This window comes from Podarcis bocagei (genome assembly GCF_964188305.1).
Source record: "Podarcis bocagei genome assembly, chromosome: 4".
Classification (NCBI taxonomy): domain Eukaryota; kingdom Metazoa; phylum Chordata; class Lepidosauria; order Squamata; family Lacertidae; genus Podarcis; species Podarcis bocagei.
Genome location: NC_138128.1, coordinates 84,948,507 through 84,967,022, shown reverse-complemented (window position 1 = coordinate 84,967,022; position 18,516 = coordinate 84,948,507). Strand labels below are relative to the sequence as shown.

At 43.7% G+C, this 18,516-nt stretch overlaps 1 protein-coding gene across 14 annotated transcripts in view; it reads left to right on the top strand.

Annotated features, from left to right (window-relative positions):
• Window positions 1-18,516, top strand: part of ZMIZ1 (zinc finger MIZ-type containing 1) — a 375,238-nt gene that overhangs the window by 274,109 nt on the left and 82,613 nt on the right. Inside the window, exon 1 of one of the 14 annotated variants that reach the window (XM_081191303.1) lies at window positions 7,173-7,319. The exons of 11 other annotated variants lie outside the window; for them this stretch is intronic. The gene's annotated coding sequence lies outside the window, so the exon portion shown is untranslated. Of the gene's footprint in view, window positions 1-7,172; window positions 7,320-7,752; window positions 7,866-7,938; window positions 8,046-18,516 lie in introns of those variants that run through there. 2 more of the 14 variants (XM_081191304.1, XM_081191305.1) reach the window with 2 other exon arrangements.

Below are 18,516 nucleotides of genomic sequence, written 5' to 3'. Positions count from 1 at the left end.
TTTTTCTTATAGTGGGGCATATGTCCATGTAGGGGGAAAGTCATACATTTTATTCTTGCGACTGCCCACTGTACCTTTACAGTGTAACTTATTCAGGCAGAGGGTGTTTTCGGTAGTGGCACCTGCCCTGTGGAATGCCCTCCCACCAGATGTCAAGGAAATAAACAACTACAGGTATCTGACTTTTAGAAGACATCTGAAGGCAGCCCTGTTTAGGGAAGCTTTTAATGTTTGACGTTTTATTGTGTTTTTAATATCCTGTTGAAAGCTGCCCAGAGTGTCTGGGGAGGCCTGGCCAGATGGACAGGGTATAAGTAATATTTATTTTATTTTATTTTATTGAACTCAAGCCTACATGTGTACATTTTGGATATGTCTGCTTTAAAATAATATGAAATATTTGTTTGGGGTATGTGTGTGTGTACTTGTGTGTGTTATCCAAAGGCAAAAACTAGGCAAAATCTACCATTACAAAACAGAAGCCATGTTTTGTAGGTTCTGGAGCTAATCATCACTCTTGGCCCAGTTCTTCTCTATGGCAATATTCCGCCCCAATACAGACATATACTCCTCCCTGGTATAAAAAGACTTCAGTGGGAGCTTTTAAATAGTTATCCCTGTGAGACAACATTTCCCATGATGTAATTTGACACACAGTCGTCATTGGAGCTTAAACATAGTAATCTTTGAAAATGATTGGGAATTTGCCCTGGAGGGGGGAAGACCTGTTATGATTAATTTCTACCAATGATAAACCACTCCTTGTCCAAAATGCAATGTGCTATGAAGTATGATTTAATCCATTTAACTACAGTGCCTGGTGCCTGTGACAACTGTGACTCAAATGTCATCACAGAAAGTGATATTTCAAGTGGCATGGTGGGATTAGAAACCTGCTGAAGATTTGTCAAAGGAAAAGTAAGTACATAATTTCTAGATAAGTGATTTGTCTACTGTGAACTGCTTCAACTAAAAGAGAGAGAGAGACAGAAGGAGAGTTGGGGAGGGATGGACTGGGAAGCAGTTTTTAAAATGAAGCATCCCTGAACTTTTGCACTTGACCATGGATATAACTGCATAGGAAGTTTGGGGGGGGGGAGAGATTTTAAAATCTAAAGTGGAAATTGTATGTATTGGGTATAAATTTATTAAAAACATACTTTGCTGGTGGAAATGAATGGGATGCAAAAGCAGGGGCTTGAGTAGAAATCCTGGTGGATCATGCATTTAATTTTTCTCCTTAGAAGTCTCAGCTCAGTTTGACTTTTGACATAGGATATTGTCCAATCTTGGAAGGGTATGTGTGTTTTTGAAAAGAGACTGGTAAGTGTGAGGCAGGAATGAGTATTCAGCTCTGTGGTTTCTGCATCTGAATTAATGGATTCCCAAACTGTATGCTAAGTCAAAGTAGTGTGCTATATGAAGGGGTAAAGCTACGCCTTGAAAAACTCTAGCCGCCATGCATCCAGTGGTCTCTGCCCTTCAGAGCACAGGAGTGTCGTTTCAGTATTGACTGAGAAATTGGTAGAGGTGATATTGCAAGGGAGAGAGTTAGGATGTACTGAATCGTACGAGGCATTTTATGCTGTAATTGAAAGGTGCAGGGGACTCCCAAAAACGTCCTCATTGCCCATGGTATGAAAAATATAGGGAAATGCTTCTTTATCCCATCAACCCATTTAGTTGCATAGCTCCGTGGGTGAGGCCCAGGCCTTAAGCGAATTGCAGTCTTGTGCCTTCTGGATTGCATAGATAAATCTTGATTGTACAATGCCACCTGAATAAATGTTGATATGGTGGAGAAGCGCTATGAGGCAGTTGGAGTCATTTCAAAGGCTTAGCGAAAGTACCATTTAAAAATGAGTAAAGTAAGATAAACCACAGAGCCTAGAGAGCTCCCGTTGTTCGGTCTCAGCTCCTGCCAACCTAGCAGTTCGAAAGCATGCAGTGCAAGTAGATAAATAGGTACCGCTCCGGTGGGAAGGTAAATGGCGTTTCCATGTGCTGCTCTGGTTCACCAGAAGTGGCTTAGTCATGCTGGCCACATGACTCAGAAGCTGTACGCTGGCTCTCTTGGCCAATAAAGTGAGATGTCTGTGACTGGACCTAATGGTCAGGGGTCCCTTTACCTTTAAGATAACATTCCTGAGTCATCCACTGGCTAAGCTAACCAAGGCTTACTCAAGACATTCTGTGCTTAGAGGCTGACCAGATGGCAACCTCTCACCCCCAATTCCAGATACAGAACCCAACCAGATTGACAGCTGAGTCTCTTAACATTGGAGACACTGATGGGATAGTGTCTTCCACTGCAGCTGAGGACAGCATCTGCTGCTTCAGGCAGCTCTACCACTCTGCCTAGTGGTAGCACCAGCTCTGCTTCCGAAAGAGCAGCTATGTGTGGATTCAGTTCCCACTTGCGGATGCAGACCCAGCAGCATTATGATGGTTACCCGACTCCACTGACCAGCTGCGTGAGTCCTTTGAGGCAGATGGGATTGTGGGATTCTCTTCTGCATCTGGGACTGTTACTTGTTGCACCTGGCTGTAGTTGCCCATGGGTAGAGCAGGATTAGGGTCATAGGGTTACTCAGTTCTTCCTAATGATGCTGTTGCTTAGACTTTGGTTGAGTGCACCTCCCTCATGCGCTTATTATCCAAACCCAGCACCTAGATGGGGAAAGCTTAGTCATATATACATTAAGCTTCATTCCTAATGTCTGTTGGACCCAAACCTGTCACAATGAGTGGAACCATTTAGGAGCAGCCCTGTAAACACCTGTGTGATTAGTGCTGAGTCATGACTCCATTTATCAATTGCAGAAAGATCTAACAATCAGTAGGGCTCTGTATATAAGCCCCTGAAACATATGCTTATCCACAGACCTGGCTAAGGCTCAACTCCTAATTTTAGACTTCAGTCTTGGAGGGCCACCCCACACACCCATTTTCTCACTTCCTCCCGCATGCACTCTTGAGCAACTCTACAGTCTACATATTTATAGTTTTTAAAAGAGCATGAGTTCTGTTTTAATAAAAAAGAGTGACATTCCAAATACCCTGCTACAATGTCATACTGTGGGTTTTATTTTATTTTATTTTATTTTTTAAATTGAGAACAACAATTTCTGTGATGTACAGCAGATGCTTGCAAAGGGACGCTGGTCCTTTCTATTGTAACAATTTCCAGATGAGTAGGTGCGTTAGCTGGAAAAACATGGAATAAAACTAAAGGGTCTTATGGCACTTTAAAGACTAACACATTTTATTATGCTATGATCTTTCATGGACTAGAACCCACTTCACCAAAATGAAGTGGGTTACAGTTCACAATAACTCACACCATAATAAAATTGGTTAGTCTTTAAGGTGCCATGAGATTCTTTCTTTGCTTTTTTAGTCTGAGAGAAAAAAGGCAAAATGCATTCTTGGCAATTTTCTGTTCTTTTAATTGAAATCGGCAAAATAGCCCAGGCAAGCGCATCTGTGGCAAGGCTTGATAGATTTTTTGAAGGTTGCTCTTGGATAGGAAGTGGGTTTTTTACCACAGGATGCTGTGTCAAGGAAAGACTGGTTCTTGGTTGGCCACAACTTAAACTGCCACTTTTCCCTCTGAGAAGGGGAAAGCTCTCATTGGCTTCCTGTTTATGTACTTTTCAATCATTCACTCAATACAGAAAACATGACTTCTTTTAGCTTGAAAATCTCTTGAAATGAAAGCCAAGTAGTTGTTCTTTAAAAGGTCGGGGATTCAATTCCCATTTTGAAATTTAAACCTTGTATAAGGAATTCATTAAAACTATTATTGAAAGTCTTGTGAAAAGGTATGGTATGTGGAACTGTAAATAATTTGTACAGTTGGAGCAATGTTAAAATATCCAAAATTCGTTCTCTCGAAAAAATATTCAGTATATTCCTATCTTGATCCTGAAAGCTGCTGCTATAAGAGGAATATACAGTGAGGAATATATAAGAGGAATATACAGTGGTGCCTCGCAAGACGAAAAGAATCCGTTCTGTGATTCTCTTCGTCTAGCGGTTTTTTCGTCTTGCGAAGCAAGCCCATTGAAGGATTAGCGCTTTTAGCAGCTTATCTGCTGATCGGATCAGCTGATAAGCGGCTTAGCGGCTTAGAAAAAGGGGGGAAAGGAAAAAACAACCAGCAGGAACTCGCAAGACATTGTCCTCTTGCGAAGCAAGCCCATAGGAAATTCGTTTTGCAAAGCACCTCCAAAACGGAAAACTCTTTCGTCTAGCGAGTTTTCCGTCTTGCGAGGCATTCGTCTTGCGGGGCACCACTGTAGTACTCTTGCTAAGTGCTCAAAGTGTTTCTTATAAATGATCTCAGTAACCTTTGCTACAGTCCTGCATGGTGGCCAACTTTATCCTCATATTAGTAATCTGGCTGTTGAGGGTTAGTCTGGATGAGGCTGCTTTTCAGAGTGTAAATTATGGCTGGGATTTTTTTTTTCTTCCTGTTGAGAGTCACATTATCTTGGAAGTAATATGTCAAGGGAAGAAGTTCCATAACAACCAGCAGTGGGGCAGAAGTGGCCTGCCTTTCAGCTGGAGTGTTGCCCCTCCCCAATAAAGGTATAGGTAACCATTAGGTCTAGTCATGACCGACTCTGGGGTTGTGGTGCTCATCTTGCTTTATTGGCCGAGGGAGCCGGCATACAGCTTCCAGGTTATGTGGCCAGCATGACTAAGCCGCTTCTGGCGAACCAGAGCAGCACACGGAAATGCAGTTTACCTTCCCGCTGGAGCGGTACCTATTTATCTACTTGCACTTTGACATGATTTCGAACTGCTAGGTTGGCAGGAGCAAGGACCGAGCAACGGGAGCTCACCCCATCACAGGGATTCGAACCGCCGACCTTCTGATCGGCAAGTCCTAGGCTCTGTGGTTTAACTCACAGCGCCACCCACGTCGTCCCCCCAATACCTTTGTGCTAAACCTTGAAACTCCTGGAAATTTGGCACAGCTTTAATTTGAACTGGGGACTTCCCAGTGCTGGATTGCCAAATACAGTGGTACCTTGGGTTAAGAACTTAATTCGTTCTGGAGGTCCGTTCTTAACCTGAAGCACCACTTTAGCTAATGGGGCCTCCTGCTGCTGCCACGCCGCCGGAGCACGATTTCTGTTCTCATCCTGAAGCAAAGTTCTTAACCCAAGGTACTATTTCTGGGTTAGCGGAGTCTGTAACCTGAAGCGTATGTAACGCGAGGTACCACTGTAGGCAGAGAGGCCTATGGGCCCCGTACCTTTTTACAATCAAGCTTTCATAGTTTTACAAGGGGGCCCCCAAGAATTCTGCTGCCTAGGGGGCTCCACAGGGTGTATATATCTGGCACTGGGGTTTCCTAGCCCATAAATTATTCTCTTAAGTACTATCCCTTTGTGGGGCAGTGAAATTGGTTTGGGACTCCTTTATCTCCATTATGATTCTTCACCTTCCTCACTTGTTCAGAACATCAGAACCCTGATTCTTTATTCTCCCTTTGCTATGCTCCTGAGTATCTGGGTAAGGCATCTATAAGCTCAGGATCATGTGCTTTTGTAAGAAACATCAGATCCTGAACTTAGGCATCCCTTCCTAGATATCAGATTTGTTTATACTGTAGTAGTAATTGCACTGATATGCCTTGTATAGGGTCCTGATCTACTGCTTGGAGGATTAAACAACACATCACAGCTCCACATATCCCAGATTTAGTAAATTAAATAAATAAATTTAGAACTGTTTCCAAGCAATCCATATTTCATTCTGGGTGGGGGGCGGGGAATCTGAGTTCTGCGACCTGTATAAAATATACTGAGTAAATTTGGATAGTTCTGTTAGTCATGGGAAGGACAAGGAGCTGTGGTTCAACCACTTGAAATTCTACACAGTCACCTCTCCTGAGATTCCTTCAGAGTTTGTTTACGTATTATCAAGCATATTTTTGAGCCATAAGAGCTAGAAAATTGCTTTTTAAAAAGCTGAGATTCCAGAACCTAAATTCTGTGCTCTATTCTGCACCACAGAATTGTGGAGTTGGAAGGGACCCCATGGGTCATCTAGCCCAACCCCCTGCAATGCAGGAATCCTGCCCACAGCCATCCCTGGTTAGCAGACAGACCCATTGACCCATTGCATCCTTTGGGGTTCTTTGCCCTGTGATCTTACAGAATTATAGCATACACAAAACTCTCCTTGAAGTATCCTAAATGCTCTGCTGTCCTTTGACAGCTTCCCATTTTATAATCTGCTGGCACAAGAATGGTCCCACAAGTCACTTCTGGATCTGGGGAATGGGTTGGGGCAAATAATGTGGAACAGATGACAACTAGGTCAAAGAAAGCCATAATTACTGTAAATTTGGCCGAGCAGTAAAAGTGTCTTTTTCCATTCGAATTGTGTGTGTTGCTCCTTTCCTGCATTAAGCTTCCAGACGTGTGTGAACGCAGGCCAAATAATTAGACTGCAGTTGCTTCTCACATGTAGTTTGTGCTGAGCTTTGAGCACATAAAGGTTTGCATAAATACTGGATGTTCCCCAGAGAGTAACCTGCTGGATGTGAGAAATACAGCCAAATGAAAGCTCGGCTCCAAATCCATCCACCTCAAGCTTCTTTTCAGGTGTACTAGCTGACGAAATGGCAACAACCCTCTTTGTTTTGTCCTTTCAAACAGTGATTCATGCCAGAATTACGCCAATATGAATTTCTGGTACAGGTGGCGTGTGTCCACTTCCTCCCCTTCCTTTTTGTCGGCTGATTGCCTTCACGCAGGAAGCCACCAACGTCGCTGCTGTCTCCTAAAAAGCAGAACCTTCCTCCTCTGGACGCTTAATTAGCTTGACTAGTTTGATGGATTTAGTCAACAGTATTTCTAAATAGGGGATGCAGGGAGACCCTGTACACCAGCTCTTTCCCAAACAGAAGCCCTTTTTTTGACCAGGCGCCCTTAATGGCTTGCTAGACACACTCAAACAAGTGTTGCTTCTGATTAATTGATCGAGGGGGGTAATTTTAGCCTCTTGGCGGCGTTCCAGAGAGCAACCCTTTGTCCTAATATTCCTAGCACCACCCCTCCTTGCAAGTTTGAAATGTGAGATGCCTGGATTCCCCCCCACCCCACCCCACTCCCTCTCCCGTTCTCTTTCTCTCTCCCTTCTGGCAAAGTGGCTGTGTCTGCTTGTGTGTATCTCTGTGTGAGTGTGTGAGTGTGCGTGCGTGCGCACGTAAGTGATAGATGGGTATAATGGGAGAGCAAAGGGATGGACCACTAGAGACAGCAAAAGGAAACCATCAATACCAGTAACATGCAGTTGAGGTGAGAATTTTCCTAGTGTTTGATTCCCCCCCTCCTCTCCTTTATTTCTCTCCCCCTCCTCATCTCTTTCCAGTCCTTTCAAGCGGCGTTGGGGAGGGGGAGAGAGAGAAGGGTGTTTTTCTTTTTTGTTAATGGAGCCTCCTTTCATATTTGCAAGCGCTGCACACAGACACCCGCCCGCCCACCCTCTCCCAGCAATGTCATGCGGACGCCACTGTGTGCCCCCTCGCTTGTTTCAGGTCTGTCCGCGTAGATGTGTGAAGTTCTAAAGCCGAACCTGATTCTCCCTTTATTGTCTCTGGAGGGTTGTCGCTGGCAGCACAAATAGCCTGTTGGCAAGTACGGCATGAGCCCATTAGCAAGGCTCCATCTGTGATTGGTTTTGCCTGGAAACCGGGAGACAAGCGATGAATAATTGATGTGTGTTGTGCAGGAGCTGGACAGGGAAAGAAAAAGAGCGAGAGCGCAGGATGCCCTCGGAGAGGGGGGAGAGAGAGAGCAGACTCGAAAAATAGCTACTGGCTGCCTTGCGCTGCTGAGATTAAGGTAGCCCTGGCTTTCTTTGTTCTGCAACTACATGCTTTCTTTCTGCCTAGAAGTGTTTTCAGATAGATGTGGCCTTCCCCCCCACCCCACCCTCCTTGTAACAGAAGAGAGGGAGAAACACCTCCCCCCTCCAGGTTGGGGAGTGGAGGACGCCAGTTTCGACTGAAATAGAACTTGTGGGTAAGTTGGCATCTGCGGTGGGGGGGGGTGCATGTGTGTTGTGTGTGAGTGTGGGCTCACTCCAGCTTCTCTGACGAGGTGTGTGTGTGTGTGCAAGAGAGAGAGCATGTCTCTGGGTGCGTGCTTGCGCGTGCGTGAGGCAGAGAGAGAGAGAGATTGAGAGAGAGCATTGTGGGTAGAAGTGTGTTGTCAGATGGCAAAAGCAGCACAAGGGGATGAAAGACAGGACTCCACTTGCATACTAGGGCATGTTTTTATATAGCTTCTGTTCAGATTGCATTCCCTTTTTTCGTGAAACAGTCTATATGGGTTTTGGGGTGTGAATGCGGTTGGGATATGTGTTTGTGGTTTGCGGTTGTTGGTCCCCCCCCCCCATTAGTGTGTGTTTTTGTCTGAGGATGATTTTATTTTAAGGGGAGAAACCCTGCCCTGTGCAGCCAGGTATTTGACAAGATGTTGATACTTTAATTTATTTAGCTAGTAACCATGGTGAACAGAGTGCATGCAAGGCTACAGTGGCCTTTCTCTTCAACCTCAGCATGTCTGCGCTGCCCAAAATTACTAGATTACTAAATACCAAGCAGCTGGGATATCAGGCAGCACTGTTGTGCTTCAACTCTTTCAAGATCATTGCCATCATTTTGAAAATTAATTGCTTTGTATCAGGCTTTTGGCAAACATGCCTCCGTGAACAATCTTTCAAGGATGCTTCTTGGTTTCAGCTGGGAAGGTATCTAAAAGTTGAGTGTAGTTTGTATTGTTGACATTTAATGAATATATTTAAAGGCTTTTAAGCAAGCCTAAAATATGCAGTCACTGGAAGAACCGAGATACTAGAATTCCACATGCTTGTTCCAAGGGACATGTTTTGTTTTAGTTTTGAGTATTGAATGAATTGGGGGGGGGGGAGTGTGATTGCTCACAACTGGCTAGAGAAATCAGTCCTTAATAGGACCCGAAATCTGGCACTGCAGAGTTTCAGTTTTAGCTTAGCAAGCAGCAAAATAAGGGCTGCAGCATGTTAGGGAAAGCTGTGCCAATGTTTTGGTTTGTGCACCTGAGTGACGTCACTGTTTAACTGAGATGGAGTTTCAGCACTGGCAGCCTTCATCAATTTGCTGAGTGAAGTAGGTGTGCTTTGCAATAAACAGCTTGATTTGCAGGTTTCTGTGGCTGGATAGAGCATTGTTTTTTCCTATTGCTTGGGGCCTGATTCTTAGAAGGGGTGGGATTCATTCCAGTGTTCTCGTGCAGGTCATGCAATTAGCAGCAACTGATGCGTAGCTGAACTAAGGCCAGTTGGGGCCTGATCCAAAAACTCTTGCCTTTTAATGGCCGTTAGCAAAGTCTTGTCATCCCAGAGTGGCTTTAACTGAACTTTCGATGTAATAAATTAAGGGGAGCTATCATAGTCTTAACAGGTGTCAGGCTGAAGAATCATATAAATGTGGCATTTACTGAGTACAAGAAATGTTTTGCAAAATAGTGTGAGGGGGAAACAGTCTTTCAAAAGATCTTAATCAGTTATCAAGATACTGTTAAGAACTTTGTTATCTCCCCCACCCCCTGGGAGGAGAGAGGTTCTCCCCACTAAACATGCCCTTTTTTGTGATGGAACAAGAGTCAGGTTGAGGATACAGGGGCCAAGTAGACCTTCTTGGCTTCAGGCTCTGATATCAGTCTCACTACTACATTCAGGGTCATGAAGTATCAACACACACACCAGCAATATAATACAATTACTGTATTCGGGAAGGTTTTGCTTTATTTTGATTGCTACCATTTCAGCCTTCCTCTGTAGCATGAACTGGGCTTGTTGTCTGGAAGCACCTGCGTTCCTTAACTTTTGTAAGCACTTCCTTCAGGAGGCATCCTTGTTTATGCCACAGATGAGGCAGAGCAAGTTGTAAAAGGGATTTTTGTTTAGCGTAGGTGTGGAAGGTTTTGCTGCAAGGGGAAAGGGTTGGACTGGATATCCTTTAGGTCTGTGGGAGCCCTGTGAGGCAAAGCTTTGAAACTTTGTGTACATCACAGCAAAAGGTCTATTGATATGATGGATGGAGCATGGGTGTGTGAAGGCAGGAAGCTTTCAGGTGCAGTGCATCTGTATGAACTCTGCTTACAAAAGTACATCGAACCTCTCTCACACGCATGCAGTCATACCTCAGGTTGAAGTAGCTTCAGGACGAATATTTTCGAATTGCACTCCACGGCGACCTGGAAGTAATGGAGTGCGTTACTTCTGGATTTCACCGCATGCGCAGACGCTCAAAATGATGTCACGCGCATGCGCGGAAGCGTCAAAACATGACACGCAGACGTGCAGTTGTGTGTTACGTTCGCTTCAGGATGCGAACGGGGCTCCAGAACGGATTCTGTTCACATCCAGAGGTACCACTGTATACCATAGAGGCTGAGCCACCCAGCCTTCAAAGGGGAGGGCCAAATTTGCCTTGCCAGAAAAAGTGCTTCCCAAAAGTACATTAATTTACTTTTCCCCATAGGAATGAATCTTGGGCAATTGCTCATTTAGTAGGAAGCAAAGATCACCTGCTCTTGCCCTGGTGATCCCAGCTATTGAGAACCATTGTTAATCCTTATGCATAGCCTCACCCTGGGAACTTCCTGAAAGTGTGAGCTAGCCATCCACGTGTTTTTGCTCTATTGCATTTTTTAAAAAATGATGACTATATTTACATATATTCATTTTCCCATTCAGATCTGATCATTATTTCAGTTTATCATATTATAGCTCATCTTAGGCTCCTCAGAGCTGTTTTACTTTATACATTTTTGAAATAAAATGTATGACAGCTCACAGAATTGTTCAGACATCTTGGTAAGAGTCCTGGGAGCATGCATGCCCCTTACTAAACATGAGGAGAGAGTAATATCTGATCCAAGCTGTAGTACATTCAGTATATCATTTTATTGATGGTACGACCAAAAAATTCCCTCACTCTTTACTGGGATGAACTGGGGGAAGGGATGAAGCTGTGATCAAATAAATGTGGTACAGTCTGGATTAGATTTTATTTCTGCAGTGGGGAGTCAGCAGGAGCTATCATAGGATTTACTCCTCCCCACCCCCCAGTAAGAAACCAATGAAAGGCTCACCTTAATTCACTTTTCATTTGACAGAGGTGTGCTCCATGTATCAAACTGTCAGATATTTCACCTTCTGTTTAGCACTTTTTATTAGAATTGTAGTGTTGGAAAGAACCCTGAGGATCATCTAGTCCAACTCCCTGCAATGCAGGAATATTCAGATGTTGCATATGGGGATCAAACCTGTAATCTTGAAGGTGTCAGCACCATGCTGAAACAGTTCTGAAGCTAGGAGCGTGGCCTGAGAAAGGAAAAGGCTGAGTTTTTCCAGGTAGCTGACAAGCAGCAGATTTGGGCATCTGCAAAAATCTATTACAGTACAGTAATACCTCGGGTTGAATATGCTTCGGGATGAGCGTGTTCAAATTGCACTCCACGGCAACCCGGAAGTAACGGAGCGCGTCACTCCCGGGTTTCGCTGCTTGTGCATGCGCAGACGCTCAAAATGACGTCACGCGCATGTGCAGAAGCGGCAAAAAACGACGCGCACGTGTGCAGGCGTGCAGGCGCTGGTTACATCTGCTTCTAGATGCAAACGGGGCTCTGGAATGGATCCCGTTCACATCTAGAGGTACCACTGTATCTCTTTTTCAAACTAAGGACTAGACTAGTAATGGTTGCTTGGGTGCCTTCCTGCTCCCTCATGCTATACTTTTATATTTGAAGTAAAATAGATATTACAAGAACACCATGAGTCTTGACTACTCTCTCATCACAGGAGAAGCCTGACCCCCCTCAGCTTCCTAGCCTCCCTCCACTGCTGCTTCAGTGCCTCTCTGCCACAGACTCTCCCTGCCCCCTGAGCCCTGCTACCTTTTCACCTCCTCCTCCCAGTCTTCTTCCCCTTCTGACTACTCACCCTCGTCCCACCAAAACTCCCTGGACTCTGAGCCTTTTTCCCTTGGGGGTTCACCAGCTGGTTCCTCCCACCATCCCTCTGCATCCAACCAGTCCCTGACACCTACAGGCAGTCCCTTGCATTTTGCAGCCAGGGACATGAATTACAATTCACATTACTGCATTAGAATGAATCGCTGTAGGTCAAACCAAGAATACCATCACCATTTTGAGTTTTTTACTGAAAAGATATCTTATCTACCCCCCCCACACACACACACTTAGATGTTGAACTTTCATAAAACTATATTTCTTTTGCTTCCTTTTACCTCAAAGGCTATTTCACACATTCCACAATGGCAAACTCAGATTTCCCCCTACTGTATTGTCACTTTGACAGGGAGATACTGTCAGTCGCAGTTCTCTGCTCAGTGTGCCTATATGATGCACATGTCTTTGCAGCACCTGTCTGTCACATTGCATTTGAGGTACGCACACCCAAAACTTGATACACGTAAAATTAAAAAAGTTATCTGTGAAATCGTCCTAAACTGATAGGCATGTTAGCATCATTGTTAGCGCTTCATGCACCTGATGGAGTGGAAGGTAACCTATGAAAACTGATGCCATGATAAAATTGTTAGTCTTTAAGTTGCAACAACACTCTTTGCAAGTTTCACTGACACCTTTTCTTTTACCTTGATTGTGACTTCCTGCGGGAGTATTTCCCATACTGGGACAGCTGTCCAGCATAATGCTATTGTTCCAAATTCTATGGGAGCATATCCTTGGAAACATTTTCACACCACTGGAATTTTAAAATTTGATCCCCCCCCCAATTTTTTTTTATAGCAGCAAGCATTTTACCTTTGCACTTCTCCTGCACTTTAGCATCTCTTTAGAGTGCCACGGAGAGCAATTTAAGGATTTCCCCAGCTCTTCCAACAGGAGACCTGCAAAAGAGCTTATAAACACAAAAGGTATCCATCAGTCAGTTTTCAGAGTCCTTCAGAGGCTACTGAGAATATAACACTTGTGTCTTAAGATACTTACACATGTCTTTATCCAAGCAAAGATGCATATTTTACAGAACTGTGTGAAAACCACCTGGCTGATACGCATCTTCCATGGGAAAAGTGGTCCATTGCACTACCCTCCTATATAAAGTTTACACACAATTTTTAGATCTTATAAAATAAACAATGAAAATTCCTGATGGTGAGTGCCCCTCCCAGGAAAGTCAGGGACAGCCACACATTTCAACTATCACATTTTTTGTGTGTGTACACCTAAATGTGTAATGCCTAAGAAGGTGGAACATGAATGCAGGAAAAGTATGTCTGCAGACTTTTACGTACCTCAGAGAGCTCAGATGGCCCATGGCTCCCTATCAGGTGTGCACTCAGTGGTAAACGTGGATAGGTTGCAATGTGTCCCTTGGAGAAATGTGAATCCCTCGGAGAGAGGGGCAGATTCAATGATAGTTCTGACAATAAACCATCCAGTAAGGAGAAGTATGTGGATTTTGAGCCCCATCTGCTTTACAGACCACCTTCCTCCTAAAGGCGTGTCGGAGAAAAGGAACAGTGATTGTTTCATCTGCACCACCCTGTAGCCATGGTCTACAGGGCCTTTAGCTGAAGTTCTCCCTCTTCCTTAGCAAACTCCATGGATAGTTTTTATATCCAGCACCTTCCCCCATTCCTCCTCCATCCATTGCTAGGAGATCCCAGTGTTCTCCTTTCCTTGGTCGAAGCAGAGCAGCTGGTTTCCAGTTGCTGCATAGTAAGTTGCCGTAGAGGATTATTTGTGCACAATTGTGTAGAAAATCCCAGTTAAGGGAGACAACTTTGGTGACTAAAGCAAAGCAATGATGGAGGCAAAACACTGTTGGGGATAAGATATTGTGTGGCTAGGAGAATGGCCACTAGAGATGTCATTTGTCCAATATCTCTTGCTGCAATAGAAAAATTGATTTCTTAGAGAAACAGATTAGAAATTAATCCATTTATTTGGATTCCAGGGACCACCTAAATAATGCTTGGTGGCTGTGAAATCCCTGTTATCCATGTGGTCCAAAGTGGGGGTGCCTGCCTGGAGGATGATCACTGACACCTGGCCTCATGATCCTTGGACTGTGTTTCTCTTCCTCACTTCATAATAGTTCCATAGGTCACTCTGGAAAGGGCTTGAACAAGCCAACAGAGACCTGCCAAGATAGATAAATGTCTGAAGAAAGCTGGCCCGTTATCAAAAGTGTTGGAATTAGCTGAACAAGCCCCTGAGCCAGGAAATTCACATAACCTTAAGAGTTGGTTGGGCTCTCATGAAACGAAAGCGTTCTGCAATGATAAGAGGCACACAAACGTGCCATAAAATAACACAGTGATTACTGTTAAGTTGCGGCGAGGAGAGCACATCATTCATCATCCATATGAAAGCAGCCAGCTGTTCTGGCACACACCTAGGCTCTTTTGAGGACTAAATCCACTACTCTGTCTTTTCATAGTCTTAATTAAGGATGCAAGTTTGCCTTTTTGAATCAGGCTAAAGCCCATCTAACCCAACGTTCTCTTTCCAACAGCAGCCAGGCAGATGCTGCTGGAATCTTGTAAGCAGGGCCTGGTGGTCGCGTTCTTCCCCAGCAGCTGGTGCTTAAGGCTGAATCAAACTTTATAGTGTCAGCTCAGGGCAAGAAGCTGCTTTGTTCTAATGAGGTCTCCCTGTGCATGATTATAGGAAGGTGCCTTGCACTTTTACTCTCCTAATGCCAATGTTGGTTTAGTTCTTCAACTGCATGCGAGGATCTCCACCTGTGGAACAGATGGTTGGTGCTTAAAGGAGAAGAGGGTTTTTTAAAAAAAAAACTTTGAGAAGCACTAATTAAAGTTAATAGGCCTCTTTCATATAGTTGACATCATAATATTGTGGTACTTTTGGTTTAGAAATTGGCTCCATGAGATCATAGGGCAATATGGAGCATTAGTGAAAATCCCACATGTATAATATCATTTGGCATAGCTTGCTGCTGAAGCTCAAAGTAAATGTGATTAGAGGCCAGTTATCTTGTCGCTTTCCTTCCACTGCCTTAGCTTAACACCTGTTAAATAGGTTGACAGAGAGGTGCCTCTTTCCAGACTAAAGGCAAGTTTGCACTCATATGTGAGGACATCATGTGCATATATCTGCTACAGAAAGATGCATGTACAGTGTGACACTTTTTTGTGAGGCAGACACGCGTATTTTGGCTCTGATCATGGATTCCACCCTGCCCTCACCCATTACCCACAGTCCCCAGGTACTGAGCTTTCACTTTAAAAAGAGAGAGCCAACTTTTAGCATTCGTAAAACCTGAGATATGTTACAAAAAGTACAGTGGCTGTTCTCATTTGTGTGAGTGAGAAATTAGTCTTCTCTACTCTTTCCGTGTCTTACTTTGCCTCCTTCCAAAAAAATATGGCAGATGCCCATATTTCTGAAATTTCTGAAAACCTCTTTAACAGAGATGACTTGAGAAAAATCCTAGATGGCACCTCTCCTGGTGTTAAAATTATAATGAATAATTGACCATTTGCTGTACTTCTGAGATTTTTTTCTGCTGCCAGAAATGTCTTTCAAAGGGTCATTACCTGGATTTGCCACTGAGAGTACACTCAAATGGAAACTGTAACCCAGAATAGTAAAGTGTCACATTTAGACTTTACGTATTTTAGGTTTACACACAAAATATCATATGTGTAAACCTATGCAGCATGGCATAGGAGGAGAATATAAAAAGCAGTTTGTGATTTGGCACAAGTCTTAACACCAGGAATGGTGCTAATGTCCTAAGTGATGTCAGGTGCTTCCTAATTCATCAATTGGAATTTGGGTTCTTCTCTTTTAAGTTGCAGCTCTGATTGTGTTTCAGTAATACTGTTGTGCTTTCTGTTATCTGACAGCTTAAGAAATTTCAATCTGTCTTCATAGCAGGGCATATCACCAGGACTTCCAGGAAGAGACTGCAATGATTTACTTATTCATGCAAACTCCACCGGTTTATGGAGTCTTGATATTGCTTGATCTGTCAGCAGAATTTGATTCTATTGATCATGGAATACTATTTGACTGCCTGGAGCACCCTGTCAGTCTCCAAGGCCCTGTTAATGGAGTTCACTTCTGATATTTTCCTGCTACCTCATTTTGCTGCTGTCAATAGTTCTATCTCTGATCCTTTCACTATACAAGATGATATGCTAGGATTGAGGGGTGGGCGGGCAGGAGAGATAACTTGAAGCCCTAGAGGAAATATCCAAACCACAATCTGAGGTTTATGACAAACTCCATATGTATCCCGACCCACACATCTGTAGGAAGAAGGTAATTTGCTCTTATCAGTAGGTATTTGCTCTTAAGTGTTGGATAGCTTTTCAATTCTGAAGTCTAATAAAACAGGAATGCTTGAAACTCTTCATTCCTTTTTGCCAGGAGCAAGGAAAAGAAGGGCTACCCTCTCCTGTATTTCAGACCACGTTTCATTACTCTTTAAGAGGATATATATTTCTGGTCAACTAACACATTCTGAACTCTGAGGCCCAGTCCAGATGTTTGGGTCTGCAACAATATCATTTGCATACTGGAAGCTGAGACGAAGTATGAGAACATTGCTTTCCTTGAACCATGCACACAACCTCTTGTGCAATCCAGTCAATTGCATGCATACATATATATGTGATTTACCACATCTTTGTGATCATTGCACCGCTTTTGGGTAAGAATAGGATCACTCCTATCAAGCAAATCATGCAAATATACTTGCCCAGCTTGCTGCTATGGGCTCAGACATCTGGTCTTGAATAACGTAGATGTCTATTATAGGCATGCCTGCCAAAGGCACAAATCCCTTTGCTTGAAAAGGAGGAGTGATTGTTTTGATCGGCATTGAGAATATTGCTATAGTAATTTTGAAGGATCAAAATTATCTTAAATACAGTGCAGTTTAGTCTTGAATATATCCAAGAAGGAACCTTTGAAACTTTGAAATCTCCCCTGAAATTTGAAATGGTGCCTCTGCTTCTGACTTTTCCTTTACACAACTTTTTTTCTGCATTTCATCCCTCCCCCCCCCAAAAAAAATCCTCTTTCAGGAATAAACAAACCCAAAGGTTATATTTGGAGAAATGTCCAAACTATGCCGTCAAGCGTCTGACCATGTATGGAAATTTGCTGTTTCTATTTTAATCTGTTCTTCAGATGATGCTCAGTTGTGTTCAGACTGAACTCTTGAAAAATTAATAGTCTGCTGATTGGCCTGGTAACATAGGGTACAATGCAGCCAGTGTTAAGCACTGTCTCCTGTAGGAATCAGTGGGACTGAGTGAGTTTTACCTTTGCCTGGATCGCAATTGAGGGCATTCACAGGCCATCTAATCACTTCCATTGTCAACACAGTGACACATTTTTCATACAGAAAGGTGAAGAATAGGACTCACTATGTGTCACCTGCAGCGCAATAAAGCATGGGTAAATTGCTCCATGCCACACAATTATTTGGGTTATCAGGAGAAGCAAGTAGCTTTGACTGAAATGTGTATATTTAAGTAGAGGGCTTCTTCGCACATTGCATTTTATATATTGTAAGGATGAACAGCCTATAGGGACAAATTGGCTGCATCATTGAGACAACTGGGTCCAGACATATGTATTATAAATACATTCACTCAGCTGTCTGGATCCTTTGTGGCTCTCTGTTGAGTGCATTTCAGTGGCCTTGCCCCACTGCCCTATTCAAAGAAACCCATATATTCCAGGAACAGATGCTAAAAGCTTTGAGTGACTTGAAATGAAGATAAAAGGTTACACCATCTTAAAATCTTGATAAAAATGTCTACAGGCTATTGTGTTGCGGGTGTTAATTATGTGAAAATAAGGAATTGCTTTGGTGAATAAAGATTGGGTAGTGAAAGAAAGCTTACTTTCTGTATATTATGCTGCTTTATCATATAAAGTTACTAAAGATTAGGGATGCCATTTCAGATTCTGTCGGAGAGGTTAAAGGGTAAAGGGACCCCTGACCATTAGGTCCAGTCACAGACTCTAGGGTTGCGGTGCTCATCTCGCTTTATTGGCCGAGGGAGCCGGCGTACAGCTTCCGGGTCATGTGGCCAGCATGACTAAGCTGCTTTTGGCGAACCAGAGTAGCGCATGGAAACGCCATTTACCTTCCCGCTGGAGCGGTATCTATTTATCTACTTGCACTTTGTCGTGCTTTTGAACTGCTAGGTTGGCAGGAGCAGGGACCGAGCAATGGGAGCTCACCCCGTCATGGGGATTTGAACTGCCAACCTTCTGATCGGCAAGCCCTAGGCTCTGTGGTTTAACCCACAGCGCCAACTGCGTCCCTGTTGGAGAGGTTACTTGCCTACAATAGATTAATTGGCCAGAGCGTGGTGCTGATAACCCCAAGGTTGCAGGTTTGATACCCCATATGGGGAAGCTGCATATTCCTGCATTCCAGGGGGTTGGACTACATGATCCTCAGGATCCT